The sequence below is a fragment of the Eumetopias jubatus genome, unplaced genomic scaffold (genome assembly GCF_037043125.1).
Source record: "Eumetopias jubatus isolate StellerSeaLion01/CBP00866 unplaced genomic scaffold, mEumJub1_p1.0 scaffold_1, whole genome shotgun sequence".
Lineage (NCBI taxonomy): Eukaryota > Metazoa > Chordata > Mammalia > Carnivora > Otariidae > Eumetopias > Eumetopias jubatus.
Window position 1 is genome coordinate 123,459,675 of NW_028274807.1, and position 25,093 is coordinate 123,484,767.

At 36.0% G+C, this 25,093-nt stretch overlaps 1 protein-coding gene across 2 annotated transcripts in view; it reads left to right on the plus strand.

Annotated features, from left to right (window-relative positions):
* The window catches only part of STAG1 (STAG1 cohesin complex component), a 423,203-nt gene that overhangs the window by 35,934 nt on the left and 362,176 nt on the right, over window positions 1-25,093 (plus strand). The gene's annotated exons all lie outside the window — the stretch shown is intronic.

Below are 25,093 nucleotides of genomic sequence, written 5' to 3' on the forward strand. Positions count from 1 at the left end.
AGTTATTAGTAGGTATGTACTTATTGCCATTTTGTTGTTTCTCTGTTTTGGGGTTCCTCTCTATTTCTTCTTGTCTTGTTTTCTTCCCTTTTGGTTTGATGACTCTACTTAAGGGATAGCAAGTTAATTTTCTACTTTCAACCTAATGATAGTTAAGTTTGAATGCATTCTAAAGCTCAGTGTTTTTACTTCTTTTCCTCACATTTTGTTTTTAATGTAACGTTATATTTTTTAATTTTGTGTGTATCTTAACTATTACAATTATAGTTATTTTTGCTACTTCTGCATACTAGATTAAGAAGTGATTAATCCACTACCTTATCTTATATGTACCTTTATCAGTGAGATTTTTGCTGTCATATGGTTTTTTTTAAAGATTTTATTTATTTGATGGGGCGCCTGGGTAGGTCAGTCGTTAATCGTCTGCCTTCAGCTCAGGTCATGATCCCAGGTCCTGGGATTGAGCCCCGCATTGGGCTCCCTGCTCCGCAGGAAGCCTGCTTCTCCCTCTCATACTCTCCCTGCTGTGTTCCCTCTCTCACTGTGTCTCTCTCTGTCAGATAAATAAATAAAAAATCTTTAAAAAAATTTTTATAAAGATTTTATTTATTTTAGAAAGAGAGTGCACGAGTGGTGGGGGAGGGGCAGCGGGAGAGGGAGAAGCAGACTCCCTGCTGAGCAGGGAGCCCAGTGGGGAGCTCAATTCCAGGACCCTGAGATCATGAACTGAACCAAAGGCAGACGCTTAACCAGCTGAGCCATCCAAGTGCCCCTCATATGTCTTTTTCTTACAGTCTTTTTTTCAGCTTGTAGAAATGCACTTTGAATATGTTGTGCATCTCCCTTTTGGTATGCAAAGATTCTGCTGAGAAATGTGATAATAGTCTTACAGGGGTTCCCTTGTATATAACAAGTTGTTTTTACTGCTTTTAATATTCTCTCTATATTTAACTGAACATTTTAATTGTAATATGTTGTGGTGTGGGTCTCTGGGTTTATCTTGTTTGGAACTCTGGGCTTCTTGGATCTGGGTATTTGTTTCCTCCTACAGATTAGGGAAGTTTTTGACTATTTCTTAAAATTAAGTGTTCTGCTCCTTTCTCTTTTTTCTTTCTGGACTCCTTATAATGTGAATGTTATTCTGCCTAATATTGTCCTATAGGTCCCTTAAGCTAGCTTCAATTTTTAAAATTATTAATTTTTTCTGTTTTGGTGAGTTCCACTGCCCTGTCTTCCAGATCATGAATTGCTTCTTCTGCTTCATCTAGTCTGCTGTTGAACCTTTCTGCTATAGTTTTCAGTTTGCTTATTGTATTGTTCAGATTTGGGACTTTGGTACTTTCTTATATTTTCTGTTTCTTGCTGAAGTTTTTGCTGTATTCATTAATTCTTCTGAGTTCAGTGAGCATCATTATGACCATTATTTTGGACTCTTAGTCAGGCAAATTACTTAATCTCCATTTCACTAATGTTTTTCTCTGGGGTTTTATCTTGTTCTTTTGTTGGGAACATATTCCTCTGTCTCCTCCTGTTGTCTGACTCTCCGTGTTTGTGTCTGGGTATTAAGCAAAACAGCTATCTCTCCCAGGCAAGGAGTGGCCTTGTGTAGGAGGTGAACCTTATCCTTTAAACAAAATTGCTGTAGCTCTTGGCTTTCTCTTCAGTCTTTGTAATTGTCTAAGCAGCTTGATTTATTCTTCATAGGTCCAGTTGTCGAGGAATTGCCAAGATCTGTGAGTTTTCCAGAGGGAGGGATCTCATTCTGCCTCTAGTTTCAGGCTATGTAGAACCTAGACCTGTAGGCAACAGCTTTTAATTTATCAGAGATATATACAGTCCAGTGGGATGGCATTCACAAATCATGCTGGACTCCAGACTAGGCAATCTGGATGTGTCCCTTTGGTGACAGTTGCAAAAATCAGGGCTCCTGGAGAGTATGAGCTCTTGTGGGAGATACCAGGAAGCTGTAGCAAGGCCAAGCAAGAACGCAAAGGTGGCATCCACTGGCCTACATTCCCTGAGAGCACATTTGTAGCCTCTTTGTGAGTGGTAATTCTGAGTAATTCTCTTTAGACTGAAGCTTCAGTACAAGTAAATAGACCTCTGCACAGGAAGACTGGAGATATGTTTTGTTCTGTTGTCTCTGCAGTGCCCTGTGGGTGATAAAATGCCAAGAACTGTGTCTCTGATTGTTTCAGACCCATTGAGGCCAGAAGCACAATCCTCCCTGGCCATTAGGACAAGGCCCTAAAGGGCATACACCATGTGGGCTGTGCACAGCTGCTGGCTTTGGCAGGGTAGTGAGGGTCGTATGGGAGCAGAGTGCACTTAACAAATGTTAGCAGGTTAGAGGGAGGAGAGTGCAAATATGGCTCCTGCCAGAACTGGCACTAGTAAGGTATGAGGACCATGCAAAAATGGTGCCTGTCAGTGCCTCTGTTCCTGAAAGGAGTTCTAACAGGCTCCTGCTTCTCTGGCAGGTGTTTTAATATTAGCAAGTGAATTTTCAGTTATGCTCTAGGAGTTTTTCAAACTGCCTCTTTTGTGCTGGCTCCCAGGGCAAGTGAGTCCTTGTGTGAGCCCTTTAATAGTGAAATCTCTGTTCCCTACAGCCCCTATGGTCCTCTCGGATATACCTCATTGGTTTCAGAGCTTGGCATTTTGAGGGCTTATCTCTGGTGAAGGTCTCAAGAGTTGAGGTGCCTGATGTGGATCACAAACCCCTCGTTTCTCAGAGAGCAACTCTGTGAGATCCTTCTTGATTGTATTTTGTCATGCTCAGGGTGGGATTTTTGAGGAGCCTCTGCCTGTCCTTCAAGTCTTGATGTAGCCCTTTTATCCTTTGTTGTGGAGGAGCAGTTCAGCTAGTTTTTGGATCTTTTTCAGGGGTAATTTTATATGTAGCTGTAGATTTTTTGTGTCTGTGGGAGGAGGTGAGTTCAGATCTTCCCACACTGCCATCTTGAACCACCTCCAGTGTTCTTTTTACAATTTGGTAGAATTCACCAGTGAAGCCATCTAGACCTGAGCTTTTCTTTCTTTGGGAGTTTTTGATTATTGATTTTCCTGTTATAGGCATGTTGAGGTTTTTTTCTTCTTGAGATAGTTTTGGTAATGTCTGTGTTTTTACACATTTGTCCTTTTTTATTTAGATTAGTTTGTAAGCGTATAATCGTTCATAGTGTTCTCTTACAGTCCTTTTATATTCTGTGGGATTGGAAGTACAGTAGTCCTTCATTTCTTCTTGTCCATGGGGATACATTCCTAGACCCCCAGTGGCTGCCTGAAATTACAGATAATTCCCAACCCTACATATAGTATGTTTTTTCTCATACATACACAGCTATGATATTCCTAGTTTATAAATTAGGCACAGTATGAGATTAACAACAATAAATGTAAAATAGGACAATTATAGCAATTTACTCTAGTGAAAGGTATGAGAATGTCGTCTTTCAGAATATATTATTATATTCTCATCCTTTTTCTTGTGATGACATGAGATGATAAAATGCCTACATGATGAGATGATAAAATGCGTATGTGATGAGACGAGGTAAGGTGAATGACATGGTTTGTGATGTAGCATTAGGCTACTATTTACCTTCCAATAAGTCAGGAGGAGGATAACCTGCTTTTGGACCATGGTTGACCACAGGTAGTTGAAACAGCAGAAAGCAATAAGGGTGTGAGGGCTAGAGGACTATTATAATGTCCTTACTTTCATTTCTGATCTTATTTATTTACATTTTGTCTATTTTTTCCATAGTCTAGTTAAGGATATGTTAATTTAAAAAAAGTAATTTTTAGTTCATTGATTTTTGTTTTTCTACTCTCTATTAATCTTTGCTTTAGTTTTTATTATCTCCTTCTTTATGCTGGCTTTGGGCTTAGTTTGCCCTTTTTCTAGTTCCTTAAGGTATAAAGTTAGACTATTGGTTTGAGATAGTTCTTCGTTTTTTTTTAAGATTTTATTTATTTATTAGAGAGAGAGACAGCGAGAGAGGGAACACAAGGGGAGTGGGAGAGGGAGAGGGAGATGGAGAAGCAGGCTTCCCACTGAGCAGGAAGCCTGATGTGGGGCTCAATCCCAGGACCCTGGGATCATGACCTGAGCTGAAGGCAGATGCTTAACGACTGAGCTACCCAGGCGCCCCAAGTTCTTCATTTTTAATGTAGGCATTTATAGCTATAAATTATTTTCTAAGTACTGCTTTTGTTGTATCCTAATGTTTTGGTAACGTTTGTATTTTCATTAGCCTCAAGTTGTTTTCTAATTTCCTTGTGATTTATTCTTTGAGTTATTTCTTATTTAAGAGTGGATTCATATTGCTAATTTTCCAGTTTTTCCTCTCTTACTTCTAGTTTCATTCCACTGTGGTTGAAGAAAATACCTTGTAGCTTTCAGTGAATTTAAGTTTATTGAGGATTGTTTTGTTGCCTAGTCTATCCTCGAGAACGTTCCATGTATACTTGAGAAGAGTGTGTGTTCTACTCCTGTTGGGTGGGATGTTGTGTACGTGTCTGTTATATCTAGTTGATTTATATTATTGTTCAGGTCTTTGGTTTTCTTATTGATCTTCTATCTAGATGCTCCAGCCATTGCTGAGAGTGGGCCTTTTGAATCTCCAAGTATCATAATTTACATTATGATTCAACTGTCTGTTTCTCCTTCCAGTTCTCATTGTTTGTATTTGTATTTTGGGGCTTTTTGCTTGCTCATAATTGTTATTTTCTTGTCATAGTAATCCTTTTGTCAATATCCAGTGTCTGTCTTTTTTAACACTTTTTGGCTTAAAGTGTATTTTGTTTGCTATTAGCATTGATATGCCAGTTCTCTTGGTTACTATTTGCATGAAAGATCTTTTTTCATTTTTATTTTCAAGTTATTTGTGTTTTTGGGTCTAAAATAAGTTCCTTATAAGGAACATGTTATGGGATCATATTTTAAAATCAATTTTGGCAATCTGTGTCTTTTAATTGGTGAATTTAAGCTTTTTACATTTACAGTGTTTACTGGTAAGAACTACTTTCTCTTTGCTATTTGTATGTGGTCACTGAAGCTTCTGTTTTATTATCTTTGTGGTCAGGCAGTGACCCAGCTTTCCTTGAGTGCTTGGATCCTGTAAAGAAAAAAAAGGGGGGGATGCCTGGGTGGCTCAGTTGGTTAAGAGACTGCCTTCAGCTCAGGTCATGATCTCGGGGTTCTGGGATCGAGCCCCGCATTGGGCTCCCTGCTTGGCAGGAAGCCTGCTTCTCCCTCTGACCCTCCACCTGCTTGTGTTCCCTCTCTCGCTGTCTTTTTCTCTCTGTCAATTAAATAAATAAATACAATCTCTTTTTTTTTTTAAAGTCTTAAATTTTTTTGACAGATGTTGCCCAGGAAGCCATGTAGCCCAATGGAATTGAAATAGTGGCTGGCCTCTGTACTAGTCCCACAGTTATCTACCAGGCAGATCAAAACACATAACCCCATTTTTTGGGAGAGATTAGGTCCTTATTGTCCACCTTGGCACTGGTAAGCTTCACCAGGAATGTAAGCTGCCATACCTACAGATTTTTGCCTCCGTGCTGTGAGATGGGGAAATGGTGGCAGCTACACAAAATGCAGAAATTCAGCAACGTTTACCAGCCTCTTTCTTCATTAAGCACTCTTGTGTTATTGCAGTTGTTTGACTAGACTCCAGAGTTCTGAAATAATTGATTCTAATAGTTCTTGCCAGCTCAGTATTATTTCAGTGGTACTGATTTTTAGAGCTTCTTTCTCTGCCATTTTCTGTGACCTTGGCCTTTACTTTTATATGCAGTTGACCCTTGAGCAATAGGAGTTTGAACTGTGCAGTACACTTATATGTGGATTTTTTTGATAAATACGATATAGTACTGTAAATGTATTAACTATGACTTTTTAAATATGATTCTTAATATTTTCTTTTTTTAGCTTACTTTTATTGTAAGAATACAGTATGTAATAATACAACATACAAAATATTTATTAGTTGACTGTTTATGTATGGTAAGGCTTCTGATCAGTAGTAGGCTGCTAGTAGTAGTAGTTAAGTTTGGAGGAATCAAAGTTATATGTGGTTGCTTGACCGTACAGGTCAGTGCCCCAAGCCCCATGTTGTTCAGGGGTCAACTGTATTGACATTTTATCTAAAGAATTTACTGGCCAAAGTCTGTGAATGAAGCTGAATAATTGGAGTGAATTTTAAGTTTAATTGTAAGTGGACATATAACTGTATTTATAAAGTTGTACTTGCTGATTTAACATTTAACTTAATATTCGCCAATATTGGGTGGAAATAATTTTAATGTATTAGTGATTTTTATTTTAAATAAATGTAAAAGAATAGCCATATTAGGTTTGAATCAACAATTAAAATCTAACTTGTATAATAAAATTATGAGGGCAAGGAAGTGGTTCTTCATATTTTATGATGTTAATTAGTAGACTTCATTTGAAGTTTCAGTGGCTAAAAAGAATGGATTTGTAAATTGATGATAGCTACTTTTTATTGAGCTACTGCTGTATTCTTAGAACATCAAAAGATGCATTAGATGGTCTGTTTTTATCCTTATATCATCCCTACAAGCTAGGTATTTAATCTTTCCAGTTGAGAAAGTTGATGCTTAGGGAGGTTAAGTGTATTTATTTGGTGGGGGAGTGGGGCAGGAGCAGCATACCAGGTGTTAAGTCATAGAGGTAGGAAACAAGTTCAGGTCTTTCTAGTTTTTTGTACTTTACTCAGCTGCTTTTGAAAATGGCATATAATGACTTTTAGAACTTACCAGAAAAGGTTGAATGAGAACTACTTATTGTGGGCAGGACAGTTTTCCTATAATGAGATGTTAGGTACTGATGTTTTCATTGAAGTAGTGATTCTTTTTTGATAATTTTTTTTTTTTTTTACACAGTTGACCTTTGAACAACACAGGTTTGAACTGCATAGGTACACTTATATACTGATTTTTTTCCAGTACAGAAATTGGAAAACTTTTTAGAGATTTGGGACAATTTAAAAAAACTTGCTCGGGCGCCTGGGTGGCTCAGTTGGTTGGGCGACTGCCTTCGGCTCAGGTCATGATCCTGGAGTCCCGGGATCGAGTCCCGCATCGGGCTCCCTGCTCAGCGGGGAGTCTGCTTCTCCCTCTGACCCTCTTCCCTCTATCTCTCATTCTCTCTCTCTCAAATAAATAACTAAAATCTTTAAAAAAAAAATAAAAAAACTTGCTCAAAAACCACGAGCCTAGAATTATCGAAAAAGTTAAGAAAAGATATACCTTAAGAAAGGTCTGTCATGAATGCATAAAATATACGTAGATATTCATCTATTTATCATTTGCTACCATAAAATATGCACAAATCTATTATAAAAAGTTAAAATTTGTCAAAACTTATGTATACAAATACTTACAGACCATACTTGGTGCCATTTGCAGTCAAGAGAAATGTAAATAAACATAAAAATGCAGTATTAAGTCATAACTGCATAAAATTAACTGCGGTACATAACAGTACTATTGTAGTAATTTCATAATGACCTCATGTTGCTACTGTGGTGAGCTCAAGTCTTGTATCCACTTAAAACACCAGGTGACATTAATCATCTCTGCGTGAGCAGTTCATCTTTCCAGTAAATTGCATATCGCAGTAAAAAGTGATCTCTTGCGGTTCTCATGTGTTTTTCATTGTGTTTAGTGGAGTGCCGTAAACTTTGAATAACACCATGGGACCCATATGAAATGCCACTAGTAATGTTGGAAGTGCTCCCAAGAAGCAGAGAAGAGTCATTACATTACAAAAAATATTTGAATGCTTGATATGTACTGTAGATTGAGGTCTGCAGCTGGGTTGCCCACCATTTCAATATAAATGATTCTAGCATAAGGACCATTGTTTAAAATGAAAAAAGGAAATTCATGAAGTTGTTGTAGTTAGTCAGCAGGCATAAAAACCTTGTACTTTTTGCAAAATACCTTATTTCATATTGAAAATGAAGCTTTTATGAGGATGCATGATTGCTGTAAGAATGGTGTACCTATATAGACTCTAATATGACTTGAGAAAAAGCGAAGTCATTATATGACATTCTTAAGCAAAAGGCTCTGAAGTTGGAGAATATAATGCCAGCAAAGGATGGTTTGATAATTTTGGAAAGTGGTTTGCCTTAAAAAATGTCAAGAGAATAGGAGAAGCAGCTTCTGTTGACCAAGAGACAGCAGATGAGTTCCCAGATGCATTAAAAAATACTTGAGGAGAAAGGATATCTGCCTGAACAGGTTTTTAATGCAGACAGAAATGCCTTATTCTGGGGTCAGGGGGAGAGCCACAAAGGACATTTATTAGTAAGGAAAGCAGTGAACACCAGGAATTAAAGCAGGAAGGGATAGGCTAACTTAACTGATCAGGACTGTCCTTCTCTGTAAAGCCACTAACACCCAAGCCTTGAAGGGAAAATAGCTACCAGCTGCCAGTCTTGGTTGTACAACAAGAAGGCCTGTATAGTGAGAATCCTTTTTCTGGATTGGTTTTATCAGTGCTTTGTCCCTGAAGTCTGGAAGTACCTTTGCCAGTAAGGGACTGCCTTTGAAAGTTCTTTTAATATTAGACCTTGCTCGTGGCCACCTAGAATGCCATGACTTGAACACCAGTGGCATTGGAGTGATCTGCTTGTCCCCAAACACATCTCTAATTCAGCTTCTAGATCAGAGGATCATAAGGACCTTTAAAGCTCATTACACACAGCACTTTGTGGAAAGAATCATCAATACTATGGAAGAGAACCTTGAAAGAGAGAACATGAAAGTCTAGAAGGGTTACGCCATTGAAGATGGATGGCAAGAACTGTGTGAGATACTTTTGTGTCATCATTATCATTGCCTAAGGATTCATTGTGTAGAACATTGTGTGCAAGACTTGTATAGAAATGGATAGCCTGTCCTTACATAGGTATAGGGTAATATTTAGTAATAATTTAGTGATGTGTTAGTTTTCCCACTGTTTTAAAACTTTGCTTTCGAAGAATTACTGTAAAATAATGCTTCTCTCGTAATTGGAGAAATTGCATGTCAGCCTATCATCACAGATAAGTGTTTTTTTTAAAGTAACAATGTTTCCAGTCTTGTGTTATGAACATGACTAATATTGTATGTTTTAACAGTTTTATAATGATTTTGTTAGTGTAAAAAAATGTATATATATTAGTGTATAGTATATTAGTATATATTTGTTAGTGTATAGGCTAGGCTACCATGAAGCAATTGCACTGATTATGCTAGGCTATCATAAAGAAATCATATTGTTGCTTCTTTGTTATCAGTGAAGAATTGTTATATCTAATAAATATGAATTTCTTTTTCACATTATCTTTTCATTTTTGATGTCTAGTATTAATATGTAAAACATTTATAGTGTTTTGTATCATAAGACAATATTGATTTAGGTATTGACAGATGATTCATCTTGTAAACAGATGACACAAACTTAAAATATCGATTAATACAGCATAGTATTATGAATGTATTTTCTTTTATGATTTTCTTAACATTTTCTTTTCTCTAGCTTACTTTATTGTAAGACTACAGTATATAATACACATAATGTACAAAATATGTGTTAATCAGCTCTTTATATTACTGGTAAAGCTTCAGTTCAACAGTTCAATAGGGTATATGTGAATATTTGTATAAGGAGGGTGAAAGGTTTGCTGCCTCTTAACGCCTGCATTGTTCAAGGGTCAACTGTATGTAAACACACATAGACATTTGAGGATAGACTATTGCTGGTGGTGTGTCAACTAGAGGTTAGGATTTAATCAGGAACCAAAAAGTTAAAGGATAAATATCAGTTTTCACAAAAAGTTTAATACACTTTTTCCAGACAAATTGAATATTTTATTATTATTTTTAAAAATATTTTATTTATTTATTTGACAGAGATAGAGAGCACAAGTAGGCAGAGTGGCAGGCAGAGGGAGAGGGAGAAGCAGGCTTTCCGCTGAACAGGGAGCTGGACATGGGGCTTTATCCCAGGACCCCAGGATCATGACCTGAGCCAAAGGCAGCCGCTTAACCGACTGAGCCACCCAGGCGCCCCCAAATTGAATATTTTAAAAATAAAATACACTTAAACCTGTTTTGAAGATGTAGTCACTCAAGATAGGGACTGTTATATCTACTTAAAATATTTGAGATAGCACATTTTTTTTTTTAACTTTTACTTGAGAGAACTTGTTTCAGTTTCTTGCTCGTAATCCTGTTATAAATAACAGAAACATTGGTTCATATATTCTGTAGCTGGAAGGGACTTTAGAAATAATTTAGTTCTGTATGCCCATTTTACAGATGAGAAAACTGAGTTTGAAACTCAGTTGAAAACTGAATTTATTGAGGTTAGAAACCCACAGATCCTTTTTCTTAAGTCCTCTAAATTGCTCAAGATTAGGAGTGGAGGTTAGCATGTGCAGCCAGAAATCATTTTCTATAAATAATAATTCTAGTCAAAGCTTTCTAGACAGAGGGGAAAAAAAAGTTTGGGAAGTAAGTCAAAAACAAGGACATTGTCATATTATAGGCATGTAGGAGAACATAGTAGCATATCTGAGAAAGGGAAGAATAAACTTCCTTTTTAACAGTGCAATTTTGAATATTCCAAAGTAGATTTATAGGCATTAGCAGGTAAGAGGAAGAATGGAGGAGGATGTAACATGGTAACAAGCATAGAATTTTGAAGTTGGTCATATGTAGACATGGTATGGCTGCTTGATAGGGTCCTTATTATTTCTTAGGAGTAATCAAACCTATTTGCTATTAACTTCTTATCGGTTCCTCTGAAAATATTTTTCATTTAGAAAAACCTGAATGTAGAGATTTAAAGATTATGAATCACAAGCTGTAGTTGTTATTTTGTATGTTTTAATTCAGTGGTTGTCAGTCTAGTGATTGGGGTTGTATTACATCAAAAATGTCTAGGGACGGGCACCTGGGTGGCTCAGTCATTAAGCGTCTGCCTTCAGCTCAGGTCATGATCCCAGGGTCCTGGGATCGAGCCTCGCATTGGGCTCCCTGCTCCGTGGGAAGCCTGCTTCTTCCTCTCCCACTCCTCCTGCTTGTGTTCCCTCTCTCAGTGTCTCTCTCTGTCAAATAAATAAAAAAATCTTTAAAAAAAATGTCTAGGGAGGTTTTTTTGAGAAGCATATATCCATTTATGTCTCCCTCCGGTAAATCAGAATATGTAAATGTGTATGGTCAGAGTAGAAAGGAAGATACTATTTATGTTTTGGAAAAAAACTACCCAGGGGACTTACTCTGCATCATCTCCCTACCTGCTTACCAAAAAAGGGGTTAAAAAAGAAAAAGAAAAAGAAACAAATCAAACTAAAGTCTTCTGTCAAAAAATGAACAAACAAAAAATAGAAACAGACCTATAAATATGGAGAACAAACTGAGAGTTGCCAGATGGGAGGGGAGTGGAGGGATGGGCAGAATGGGTGAAGGGGAGTGGGAGATACAGGCTTCCAGTTACGGAATGAGTAAGTCATGGGGATAAAAGGTACAGCATAAGGAATGTAGTCAGTAGTATTGTAATAGTGTTGTATGGTGACAGGTGGTGGCTACATTTGTAGTGAGCATAGCAAAATGTATAGACTTGTCATATCACTCTGAAATTAATGTAACATTGTGTGCCAACTATAATTCAATTAAAAAATTAAATTCTATATAATCTTATTAAAGTATTTAATATAAAAAATGTTCTATAGAAGAAAGTAATTTGGCTGGAGTCTGAGCAAGAAAGTTTTAAAATAAGGATGAATAAAGATGAAGGATGGGAGCTTTAAGATATGTTTATTTAAAACTGAAATAGGGGCTCCTGGGTGGCTCAGTCGTTAAGCGTCTACCTTTGGCTCAGGTCATGATCCCAGGGTCCTGGAATCAAGCCCCGCATCGGGCTCCCTGCTCAGCGGGAAGCCTGCTTCTCTCTCTCCCACTCCTCCTGCTTGTGTTCCCTCTCTCGCTGTCTCCCTCTGTCAACTAAATAAATAAAAAATCTTTAAAAAAAAACTGAAATGGATTGTTTTGGAGAGGAGATGTGATGTGGAATGATGTATTGCAGAGAAGCAGTTGTCCAGTTATCTTTAGGGAAAAAAAAATAGAAGTGGTCAGTGAATCTTATAGGTACACAGAAGTGAAATTTGGGTAGCAAACAAACTACAAAAGATAGAATGAGGAGAATGGCCTTTTTATTTAAAAAATTTTTAATTAAAAAATTGATTCAAATATGTGTTTACCAGGTGACAGGTTCTATTGTAGGTAAATCAGTCAACAAAGAAGGCAAAGATCTCTGTCCTAATGGAGTTACATTTCAGTTTGGGGAGGAGGGCACAGTATAAACAATAGGTAAGCATAAATAAAATGAGAATTGTTAGGTATTCTTGTGAAAGAAAAAAGTAAAGCAAGGTAAAGGGGATGGAGAGTGTTGTTGGGTGGTGGAAGGTTGCAAGTTTGATTACAATGGTAAGAATAAACCTATTGAGAACGAAAGACCTGAAGGAGTAAATGTCTGATGTAGATATCTGGTGGTGAGGAAAGAGCTTTGCAGATATCTGGTAGTGATGTCAGTGTAGGAAGTTCAATATACAAACCAAGAGTTTAGGAAAGATTTCTAGGCTAGAGATATAAAATTGAGATCATTTTAGATGATATTGAAAACTTTAAGACTAGGGATTATCTGTAGGGACTGAGTGTCCTTAGAGAAGACACAGAGAAGCAGGCCATGTGATGACAATAGATGTGGGGAGAAGATGATGTGAAGATGAAAGCAGAGATTAGAATGAAGCAGGCCGCAAGCCAAGGAACACTTGGAGCCAGCAGAAGCTGGAAGAGGCAAGGAAGGACTTTCCTCTAGAGCCTTTGGAGGTAGCAGGGCCCTGCCTATATCTTGATTTTGGACTTCTTGCCTCCAGAACTGAAAAATAAATTTCTTTTGTTTTAAGCCACCAAATTTGTGATCATTTGTTATGGCAGCCCTAGGGAACAATAAAGGTTCATACATTTTTTTCTACATCTTTTAACTTTCTATCTTGAGCATCTTTCATGTTACTGTGTATGGATAGATTTTGTTCTTATATAGCAATTGCCTCCTATATCCATAGGATGGATGTATTATACATGGCATGTCCATGCATTCTGTAGCATGGACATTTAGTTTATTCTAATTTCTAATCCTTGGGCGCCTGGGTGGCTCAGTTGTTAAGCGTCTGTCTTCGGCTCAGGTCATGATCCCAGGATCCTGGGATCAAGCCCCACATTGGGCTCCCTGCTTGGCGGGAAGCCTGCTTCTCCCTCTCCCCTGCTTGTGTTCCCTCCCTGGCTGTGTCTCTCTTTGTCAAATAAATAAATAAAATCTTAAAAAAAAATAAAAATATTCTGATTTCTAATCCTTCAATATACAATTTTGGTGTAGATTTGTGTTTCTCAAGTATATATATATATTTTTAAGATTTTATTTATTTATTTGACAGAGAGAGTGAGAGCAGGAACACAAGCAGGGGGAGTGGGAGAGGGAGAAGCAGGCTTCCCGCCGAGCAGGGAGCCCAATGTGGGACTCGATCCCAGGACCCTGGGATCATGACCTGAGCCGAAGGCAGACAGACACTTAACGACTGAGCCACCCAGGTGCCCTCTCAAGTATATTTGTCAAAATCCTAGATCTGCAAAATATGCCATCATAAAAGACTGTTTCAATTTATATTCCCACCTTTAGTTTGAGTGTTGCCAACACTGAATATTATGAATCTTTAATTTATGGATAAAAAATAGTATATTACTATTTTCTTTAGTTTATCTCTAATTACCTCTAATTAATCTAAATTAAATATTTTGTCACACTTGACCATTTGTAAAGCTTCCTAAAAATGAAGTTCATTGTTTAAAAGAAAATACCAGTTATTTAATAGACTTTAAGTGTATTTTTAAGAGACATGAATAACTTTCTTTTCTTTGCAGTTGGCAGTTATCTTCCTTTATTAGTTTAATCAAATTCAAGGATAATCCTACTCTAACATAAAATGCTGAAAAAAAGGGCTTTGTAACCTAATGAGACAAAATTAGAACGTGTGAATGTAGTTTGACGTGTTGAACTTAAAATATCAAGTAGTCTTGCAACGATAAAATTGTTTACCTCACAGAAGACTGGTACTTTGTGACCATTAGAAAACCACTTTTGGCATGAACTGCAGCTCTTAATACTTAAGTCATGAGTTTTAGATACAACTTTCTCACACCACTCTTCTTTGAACCCTATGCCTAGATTTCTGATTTTCTTTCTCCTCCTCCTCCTCCTTCATCTTCTTCCTCTTTTTTTTTTTTTGTATTTCAAACTACACTCTTGTATGTGTGTGTAGATTTAATGCCTGAAAGATAACCTTTTATCTTTTTCTCACAGTGTTGGGAAATTATCCTATATCTTTTCTTCAGGAAAATTATGGCTTAGTTTATCAGTGAAAGTATGGATGTAAACCATGACAGGGACCTTTCTTTCTTTTTTTTTTTTTTTTAAGATTTTATTTATTTGAGAGAGAATGAAATAGAGAGCATGAGGGGGGGAGGGTCAGAGGGAGAAGCAGACTCCCCGCTGAGCAGGGAGCCCGATGTGGGACTCGATCCTGGGACTCCAGGATCATGACCTGAGCCGAAGGCAGTTGCCTAACCAACTGAGTCACCCAGGTGCCCGACGGGGACCTTTCATAATAAAAATCCTGTATCTTGTGAAAGTAAAAGAAATCATCATAGTGATCTTAATTAACAAAATATATTCAGGGCATCTTAGATTATTTTAAATGAAGATAACTGAAGAAGAAAAACTTACTGTTCCTATCTATAAGAATAGATTTAACAGAAAATATGGGTACTGAATGGAATTGCCACTTGATACCCACTTTGAAACTAAGTAATGAGTTACTTAAGAAACTCATATAAACTATTTTCTTCCAACACTGAGGATTTGATTCATCCCATGGCTTTTCTTTTAATAAATGTCCTGTTGTTGTGCTAGACTGATATCTTTTGATTCATAGAATCTGAAAGATGGCCCAGATTTAGTGTCTTCTGTCTGAAACTATTCTGATATATTTAATTTAGAATACTTAGTAAGTTTTGTACAACTTTGTTCAAATTTACAAAAACTTTTATATCCTTATTTCTTTCTACTTTTTCTTAGGTCTGCCAGGGGAAATAGGGTGAAAAATGGCAAATTGTCATAACGTGAGGAAAGGCTAAATAGCATTTTGGAAATGGTACATGATGAGGCAAGTCAACAGCATTTAGGAATGAATGTGAATGAAAGCTTTTAAAGTTCTTGTCTTGTTAGATGTGAACATAGTTATGAAGGACACTTAAAAACATTGAAGGAAGTGAAGAGCATCGGGCCAGTATAGTCAAAGTAAGATGAGAAAATGCAATTGACTAATTCTCTAAAAAGGAGCAGTTAGGTTTATTCTCTGCAGTAAGATAAATGGTTAGCAAATCTAGAGGCTGTGAAAACTATAAGCACCAATAGACAAAGTATTTTCTAAAACATGTAGTTCACTTGTGTTCAGATGTTTATGCGAACAAAATAGGAAACATCTTCTTGATTCTTCAAAAAAGCCCATGTGATTGAATTGTTAAATACAGTAGTTCAGGAATGAGGATTTTTTTGCCTAAGTCTCCATGGGACCAATATCTTTGTCAGCATTTATTATTCTCAAACCTAAAATCCCTCACAACAGATTTTTACAAAGAGGAACCCCAATTTTACAGGAGACTCTATATTTCCTGAAGCAATGATTTCCATACTTTATGTATGTTAAAATAAGAGCAAAGTGTGTTCTCCACAAACTTATTTACTATTTTATGGTATGAAAAAGTATTCCAAGAAAATTATATCTTCAGGAAGTAAGGGATCACCTTAAGAATTACTTTGCAACCAAACAATGAATCATGGAACACTACGTCAAAAACTAATGATGTAATGTATGGTGATTAACATAACAATAAAAAATTAAAGGAAAAAAAAGAATTACTTTGCAACTATTGTTCCAGGAGTAGATCTTAAAGTGGGAGGTCAATCACTGGTCTTTAGGAATTAATCTAATAAAATAGCATTGGAAGATAGGAAGGTATAGGCTTAAGGCTTGAATTTGTTGCTTCTTACTTGATTTTTGAGCAAATCATGTTGCTCCTTTAATTAGTTTCCTGTTCTGTAAATTGATTAGTGATGAGTGTTAATAGGGCTAAGAGAATGTATCTGAAAGTGATTTGTAAACTATCAAGTGATACATAGGTAAAGATGCTTTATTACATATACACATATAGTCTTCTTTTAAAGATTCTAATTGGAAAGCCAGGGGGAAGTAGAAAAAAGGAAAACAAATGTTTAGGGGCACCTGGGTGGCTCATTTGATTAAGCGTCTTGATTTTGGCTCAAGCCATGGTCTCAGGGTCATGAAATTGAGCCCCAAGTCCAAGTCCTGCACTGCACATGGAGTCTACTTAAGATTCTCTCTCCCTCTCTGCCCCTCCCCCTCTTAAAAAAAAAGGTTTAAAAGTGGAATCTTATACTAAAATTTCAAATAAAATTTTATCTTAGTTTTTAAGTTTTACAAAGAGTAATGCCAAGATGAGCTGTTTATAACAAGAATTGGCATTTGGCTCAATGATCATTTACTTTTCTTCAACAAATGTTTTAAAATCAAAACAAAACAACCTGTGTTAGTGCTAAATGTCTAATGATTATATAGTTATGTGTTTATCATAAAAGAATATATGACTGCAGATACCTGACTTGCACTAAATGTACCTCATGTTTATTTAAATATTTTCTATGTAGTAATTTCTATAAATATATGCTGTAACTCTTCTATTAAACAAGATACACATCCAGGGAATGCAGTCAACCTGAGGAAGTTTTTGTCCCTTCATTTTCTATTCCTTCTTAGTTGCATAATTCCACATTTTAAAATGTCTGGGTTGTGTCTAATTTCAAAGAGTTCATGTAGATGAAGTTTACCACAGTAATAAAAAAATACAGTGCATTGTGGTAGCAGGTGGTAGTCAGTATTTGTAATAGAATGCTTATTTTTCAAACCAGAGGTCCTTAGGTTACTGACATTAGAAACAACTGGAGTGCTTGTTAAAAATCTCTGATGCCTATCTAAGACTTACTGAATCAAAATCAACCTTGGTTCTACATTGGAATTTCTGGAGAGTTTTAAAAATACTGATGGGTGGGGGTGCCTGGGTGGCTCAGTCAAAAAATACTGATGGCTGAATCCCACCCCAAGAGAATTTGATTTAATTGGTCTGGGTTGTGGATAGTGTTTCTTAAACTGTATTAAAATTACCTGGAGAGCTTCTTAAAATGGAGATTGTTGGGCTCCAAAGTGAGAGTTTGTGATTCAGTTGGTCAGGGGTGGGGCCTTAGAATTTTGCAATTCTTGTAAGTTGCCAGGTGATGTTGTTACTAATCCTGGGACCACACTTTGAGAACTGTACTCTGAGGATGTAAACCACCTGTTTAATTTGGAGACTATGTAACATAAAAGGAAGAAACTAATAAGTCCACAAGGAACATAGGAGATGTAATAGATTTCAAAGTAAAAACTGTTAAGTTTGGTAAACTCTAAATTTTAATTTATAAAGCAAGAATATTACTATATTCATTATATTCATAATCTAAAATCTTTAGAGTTCATTTATAATGAAAAATCCTAAATATCATAAATAATAACTTAGCAAAAAGAATATCCTCAGAGATGTTAAAGAAAACAAATGTTATCTCTGTCAGGTTTACTGAGGTAAACATACAGTAAAATTTACTCTTTCATGAGTTTTGACAAATGGATCAATTGTGCAACCATTAGCAGAATCAAAATGTAGGAGTTCTAACAATTCTGTCATGTCCCTGTATGGTCAGCTCCTTTTCTAACCTCAGTTCCTGACAATCCCTGATTTCTTTTCTCACTTTAATAGTTCTGCCTCTTTCAGAATGTCATAAAAATGGAATCATCTAATGTATAACCTTTTCATTTAGGCTTCTTTCACTAAGCATAATGCATTTGAGATTCATTCATGTTGTTGTGTTTATCAGTCTGTCCCTCCCTACCTTCCACAGTTTAGGCGCCTGGGTGGCTCAGATGGTTAAGCGTCCGCCTTCGGCTCAGGTCATGATCCCAGGGTCCTGGGATCGAGTCCCGCGTCGGGCTCCCTGCTGCTTGGGAGCCTGCTTCTCCCTCTGCCTCTCTCTCTCTCTCTCTCTGTCTTTCACGAATAAATAAATAAAATCTTTAAAAAAAAATTAAGCTGAAAGTGCAGAGTTCACATACAGTCCCTACCCTCATACATACACAGCCTTGTCATTAGCAACAGTGGTTCATTGTTTCTAATCGGTGAACCTATGCTGACATGTCATTGTCACCAAAAGTCCACAGTTTACATTAGGATGAGTCCTAGTTCATTCTTGCTATTGTACATTCTCTGAGTTTTGACAAAAGTATAATGGTATGAATCCACCACTTATGGTGTCATACACAATAGTTTCACTGCCCTAAAAATCTGTGATTTTCCTATTCATCCCCTTCTACTCCTTTAACCCCTGACAACCATTGATCTTTTTAATGTTCTCCATAGTTTTGCCTTTACCAGAATGCCATACAGTTGGAATCACAGTATGTAGTTGAATTTCAGTTTGGCTTTTTTTTTCTCTTAGTAATATGCATTCAAGCTTCCTCCATATCTTTTCATGACTTGATAACTCATTTCTTTTTATTGTTGAATAATACCTTGGTTTATTCATCTGTTGAAGGACATTTTGGTTGCTTATAAGTTGTAGCAGTTATGAATAAAGCTGCTATAAACATATACAAGTGTAGGTTTTTATATGAACATAAGTTTTTAGTTCATTTGGATAACTTTCAGTTACTGGATTATATGGTAAGAGTATGTTTAGTTTTGTAAGAAACTGCCTAATTATCTTCCAGGTGGCTATACCATTTTGCATTCCTGCCAGCAGTGTCAGAGAGTTCCTATTGCTCTACATTCTCGTCAGCATTTGATATTGTCATTGTTTTAGATTTTGGCTATTCTAAATACATGTGTTAGTATCTTGTTTTATGTGATATTCAGTATCTTCTCATATGCTTATATGCCACCTCTATATCTTCTATGAGGTGTCTGCGCAGATCTTTTGCACAATTTTTAATTGGATTGTTTATATTTCTTACTGTTGGGTTTTAGGAATTTTTTGTATATTTTAGATATAGTCCTGTATCAGATATTTGTTTGCAGATATTTTGCATCAGTCTTGGCTTTGCTTATTTTCTTGACACTGTCTTAGGCAAAGCAGAAGTTTTAAAATTAACAAAGTCCAACTTATCATTGTTTTTTTTTTCCCTGAATTGTGCCTTTGGTATTGTATCTAAAATGTCATCTCCAAACCTAATGTCATCTAGATTTTCTCCAAGGTTAACTTCTGAGAGTTTTACACTTAGGTACTTTACATTTAGGCCTGTGATCTATTTTGAGTTAATTTTTGTGAAGGCTGTATGTGTCTAGATTCTGTGTGTGTGTTTGTGTAACTGGGTGTGCACGTGTGTGTATTAATTTATTCCAGTACTGTTTGTTGAAAAGATTCATGTTTTTTTTTTTTTTTTTTTTTATTTAATCACCTTTACTCCTTTGTTAAAGATTGTTTGATTATATTTGTTGGTCTGTTTCTGGGGCCTCTTTATTGTTTTAATCTAGTTGACTGTTCTTTTGCCAATATCATACTATCTTGATTACTGTAGATATATATTGTTTTAAAGGTGGGTACTGTCATTTTCTTGAGTTTGTTCTTTTTTTAATGTTGTTGGCTATTTAGGATCTTTTGGCCTCCGCATTGAAAATTTAGAACCAGTTTGTGGTATACTTGCCAAATTACTTGCTGGGATTTTCGTTGGGGTTGTGTTGAATCTCTAGATTAAATTGGGAAGAGCTGACTGACATCATAACAATATTGAGTTTTCCTATCCATGAACATGGAATAATTCTTCATTTATTTGGTCCTTGGAGTTCTTTCATCAGAGTTTTCTAGTTTTCTTCATATAGTATGTTGCCTGTAGTTTTAAAGATTTATACCTAAGTCTTTCTTTTTTTTTTGGGTGGTAATGTAAAAGGTGAAAAGATTTATGCGATCTGAAGAGAAACCAGAGTATTGTGTAAATGATATTGTGTTTTAATTTCAGATTCCACTTGTTCATTGCTGGCATATGGGGAAATGATTGGCTTTTGAATATTAACCTTGTATCCTGCAACCTTGCTGTAACTGCTTATGAGGTTAGGGGTTTTTTTATTCTTTCAGATTTTCTACATAGACAGTCATGAAATCTGCAGATAAGACATTTGTTTTATTTTTCTCATTCTGTATACTTATAATTTCCTTTTTTTTGGTCTTATTGCATTAACCAGGACTTGTAGTATAGTGTTGAGAAAGAGTGATGAGAAGGGACATCCCTCCCTGCCTTGTCCTCATTTTAGCAGGAGAACTTCCGGTTTCTCACCATTAAGTATGAGTTTAGCTGTAGATTTTTTTTTAAATTATGTTAAAATACATGTAACAAAAAATTTATCTAATCTTAAATTTTTAAATGTGAAAATACTAAATACTACTGAAATGTACATTCTTGTACAACCAATCTCAATTCTTTTCATATTGTAAAACTGAAACTATACCTGTTAAACAACTCCCTATTTTCCCCTTCCCACAGCCATTGGCAGCCACCATCATTTCTGCCTCTTTGAATTTGACTATTCTACATACCGTATATGAGTAGAATCATATATTTGTATTTTTGAGGTTGGTTTATTTCATCTAGCATAATGTCCTCAAGGTTTGTCCATGTTGTAGCATGTGCATTTCATCCCTTTTTAAGGGTGAATAATATTCCACTGAATGTATATACCACGTTGTTATCCATTCATCCACCCATTTGTGTTGCTTCCACATATTGCTATTGTTAATAATGCTGCTCTGAATGTGGGTGTACAATACCTCTTTGTTACCCTGCTTTTAGTTCTTTTGGGTATATACTCAAAACTGGAATTGCTGGATATTTTATGTCATCTTTAATTTCTTTCAGCAGCATTTTGTAGTTTTTAGTGTACAAGGCTTTTGTCTCCTTTATTACATTTATTCTTAAGTATTTTATTCTTTTTGTTGATATTATAAATGAAATTGTTGTCAGTTTAATTTCAAATTATTCACATTTAGTGTATGGAAATACAACTGATATTTCTGTGGTGATATTGTATCATACAACTTTACTAATTTTTTTATTAGTGCTAAATTTTGTGTGGAATCTTTAGGACTTTCTACATATAATATGTCATCTACAAATAGAGACAGTTTTAATTCTTTTCCTTTTTTTTTTTTTAAAGATTTTATTTATTTAATTGACAGAGAGAGAGAGAGAGAGACAGAGAGAGAGGGAACACAAGCAGGGGGAGTGGGAGAGGGAGAAGCAGGCTTCCCGCCGAGCAGGGAGCCCGACGCGGGGCTCGATCCCAGGACCCTGGGATCATGACCTGAGCCGAAGGCAGTTGCCTAACCAACTGAGCCACCCAGGCGCCCCAGTTTTAATTCTTTTCCAATTTGAATGCCATTTATTTCTTTTTCTTGCCTAATTGCTGTGGCTTCTGCTACTTAGGACTTCTAGTACTGTGTTGAATAGAAGTGGTGAAAGTGTAGGCATCCTTAACCCCTTCTAGATTTTAGAAAAAACTTTCAGTCTTTCACTATTGAGTGTGATGTTAGCTATGGGTTTTTTTCATATATGGTATTTTTATGTTAATGTATTTCCTTCTATTCCTTATTATTGAATGTTTTTAATCATGAAAGGGTGTTGAATTTTTAAAAATTCTTTAACTGCTTCAGCTGGTATGGTCATGTAATTTTTTCCTTTCATCCTGTTAGTGTAGGAGGGGCACATGGCTGACTTAGTCAGTACAGCGTATGACTCTTGATCTCAGGTTGTGAGTTCAAGCCCCATGTTGGGTATAGAGATTGCATTCTCTTAGTGTGGTGCATTACATTGATTTTCATATGTTGAACCATCTTTGCTTTCTAGGAATAAATCCTATTTCATTATGGTGTATAGTTCTTTTAATATGCTCTTGAGTTTAAGTTGCTAGTGTTTAGTTGAGTCTTGAGACTTTTTTTTATTTAAATTTTTTTTTAAAGATTTTATTTATTTGTCAGTGAGGGAGAGCATGCGCGTGCATATAAGCAGGGGGAGTGGCAGGCAAAGGGAGAAGCAGGCTCTCTGCTGAGCAAGGAGTCCGATGTGGGGCTTGATCCCAGGACTCTGGGATCATGACCTGAGCCGAAGGCAGACACTTAACCTATTGAGCCACCCAGGCGTCCCAAGTCTTGAAACATTTTAAAAAATAAAGTTATTTTTGTTTATATAATCCAGTCTTAGTAAATGCCGGGGGTTATGTTCAGTTTTCAAATGGAGAGTTTGTATTGCATGGTATTTCTTATTTATGACCTCATGCTATATCCTACCTTATTTGGATTATGCCTGAGTTAAGTGAGTTTATTGTTACCCTAAAGCTACAGGGAGGTCTATAATATAACTGAAGGGCTTAATTTCACATTTGAGCAATAGAGATTAATTTCACATGTGCTAGTTTAAATCATACAATTAAATATTGGTGAGTTTGATACTGTTTTCAGTTCTAGTATGTAAGATGCGTATTCTGGGGTGCCTGGGTGGTTCGGTTGGTTAAGCGTCTGCTTTCGCCTCATGTCATGATCCCAGGGTCCTGGGATCTAGCCCCAGGTTGGCTCCCTGCTCCGCAGGGAGTCTGCTTCTCCCTCTCCCTCTGCCTGCTGCTCTGCCTGCTTGTGCTCACTCTCTCTCAAATAATCAATCAATCTTTTAAAAAAGATGTGTATTCTGCAACGAGGGCATAGGTAAGTTGTCATAACATTCTGAATTATAATTCTTAGATTAATATAATTTTAGTCTAAGAGATATCATAATTTGAAAAGATTTTATTTTCCTCAATATAATTCAGTTGATACTTCATATTCATTTTTTGTATTTGTGTATTAACACTAAATTTTTAGTGTATCTGCTACAACAACCAATATTTGTGTTTTTTTAAATTATATGTATTTCTTTCATTTTTATATTTGGCAAAATTTATATCTTGATGTATCTGCTTAAGATGGAAAAATACTGGTTTATAATTTTACATAAAGACATAAATGAGAATTTATCCCCTGTGCCGTTCTTTTTGGCTTGGTTCTCAACTTTTGCTTCCCACTGCATCAGATCTACCCCCACCTCAAACTAAATCTGGTAAATAGCATAGTATTCTATATTGCTCTGTATATTTATCTTTCTGTTCATATAATTTTTTTTTTTTTTTGGTGCAAAAAGCTTTTATTAAAGCATGGAGACAGGAACCATGGGCAGAAAGAGCTGCTGTCCTCTGTTCATATAATCTTATACAAATAATTGTATTCCCAATTATATGTACATAGGCTTGTCATGATGAGTTTAAAAAAAATGGAATCATTATACATACATGTTTGCAACTTTCTGTTTTCATTAATACCTCAGAGAAATCCCGCATCTAAGGTATAATTCTGCTGTCCATCTAATGTATAACTCTAATTATGTTATTTTTATGACTCCATAATAAATGCTTCGTGGTGTGTTGTGTAAAATTTATTTAAGCATTCCCACATTTATGGGAATATTGTTTCCAGTTCTTTGGTATTTTAAACAAGGATGCATCTTTGAATATGTTCTTACTTCCAGATGCTTATATTTCTGTGGGATAGATTTGCAGTAGTAGAATTGCTGGGTTGAAGGTAGGTGTTGCCAAATAGCTCTCACAAAAATTTTCTAGTAGCAGTGTGTGAGAAGACTTTTTTCCATATGTCTCTGCCACAAATTGGGCTATAGTTTTTAAAACATTTGCCAGTCTAATAGGTGTAATGTTGCACTTTTAATCTGAATTTTCCTGAATATTAATGATTTTGAACCTCTTTTCTTGTGTTTGTGGACATTTGTGTATACTCTTTTCTGAATCAGTCTTTTCATATCCTTTGCCCAAATCCTTTTTCAATTTGTAGGAGCACACTGTGTGTTAAAACATTAATGCCCTTTACCTGTGTTGCAGATGTTTTTATTTTTCCCCAGGTATAAAAACTTTTAATTTATATGAATTCCTTTATACTTTTTAATTTCGAGTTGTTAATAAGATGTTGCCCATACTCTTCTCCCACAGATTTTTATTACCTTTTCTTTACAAATCACGTTCATCTTGAGTTTATTTTTGTAAGTCTTACAACATTAGGGCACCCAGATTTTTCCTACAAGATTACTAGCCCTTTGTAAGAAATTAAGTAGGTCATTCATTTCCCACTGATTTGAGTGATTGCCCTTACTTTATTCAAAATTTTCATTTTTGTGGTATTCTTTTTCTTAATTGTCTACTATTTTATTGATAGTATTCTGTTTTTATATTAATACTGTATTTGTTTTCTTTGATGACCTGTTTTGTTACTTGAAGTAGGTTCAACTTACCCTTTTTCATCTTCGGTTGGTCTGCCGTTAGTTCTTAAATATAAATGTGATAGTTTCTTCCTTAAAATTATAACAAAACCCTTTGGATTCTAATTTGAATTACATGAAATATACTAATATAGGGGACAACTGACATTTCTACAGTAGTCCTTTCCAAATATATAGTGTTTTTGCCTTTTAGAGTGTATAGGGGTACCTGGGTGGTGCAGTTGGTTGAGCATCCGACTCTGGGTTTCAGCTCAGATTGTCATCTCAGGATCCTTCAACTGAGCCCCTTTGTTAGGCTCCACACTCAGCATGGAGTCTGTTTGAGACTCTCTCTTCCTCTGTTTCTCTTATTCATCCATGTGTGCGTTCTCTCAAATAAATAAATCCTAAAAAAAAGTATAGTTTCTATATATTAGTGCCAAATTAATCATTCAAAAAGCATTATATAGGTCTTGTAGTGAGGACATTTTAATCTCACTTCA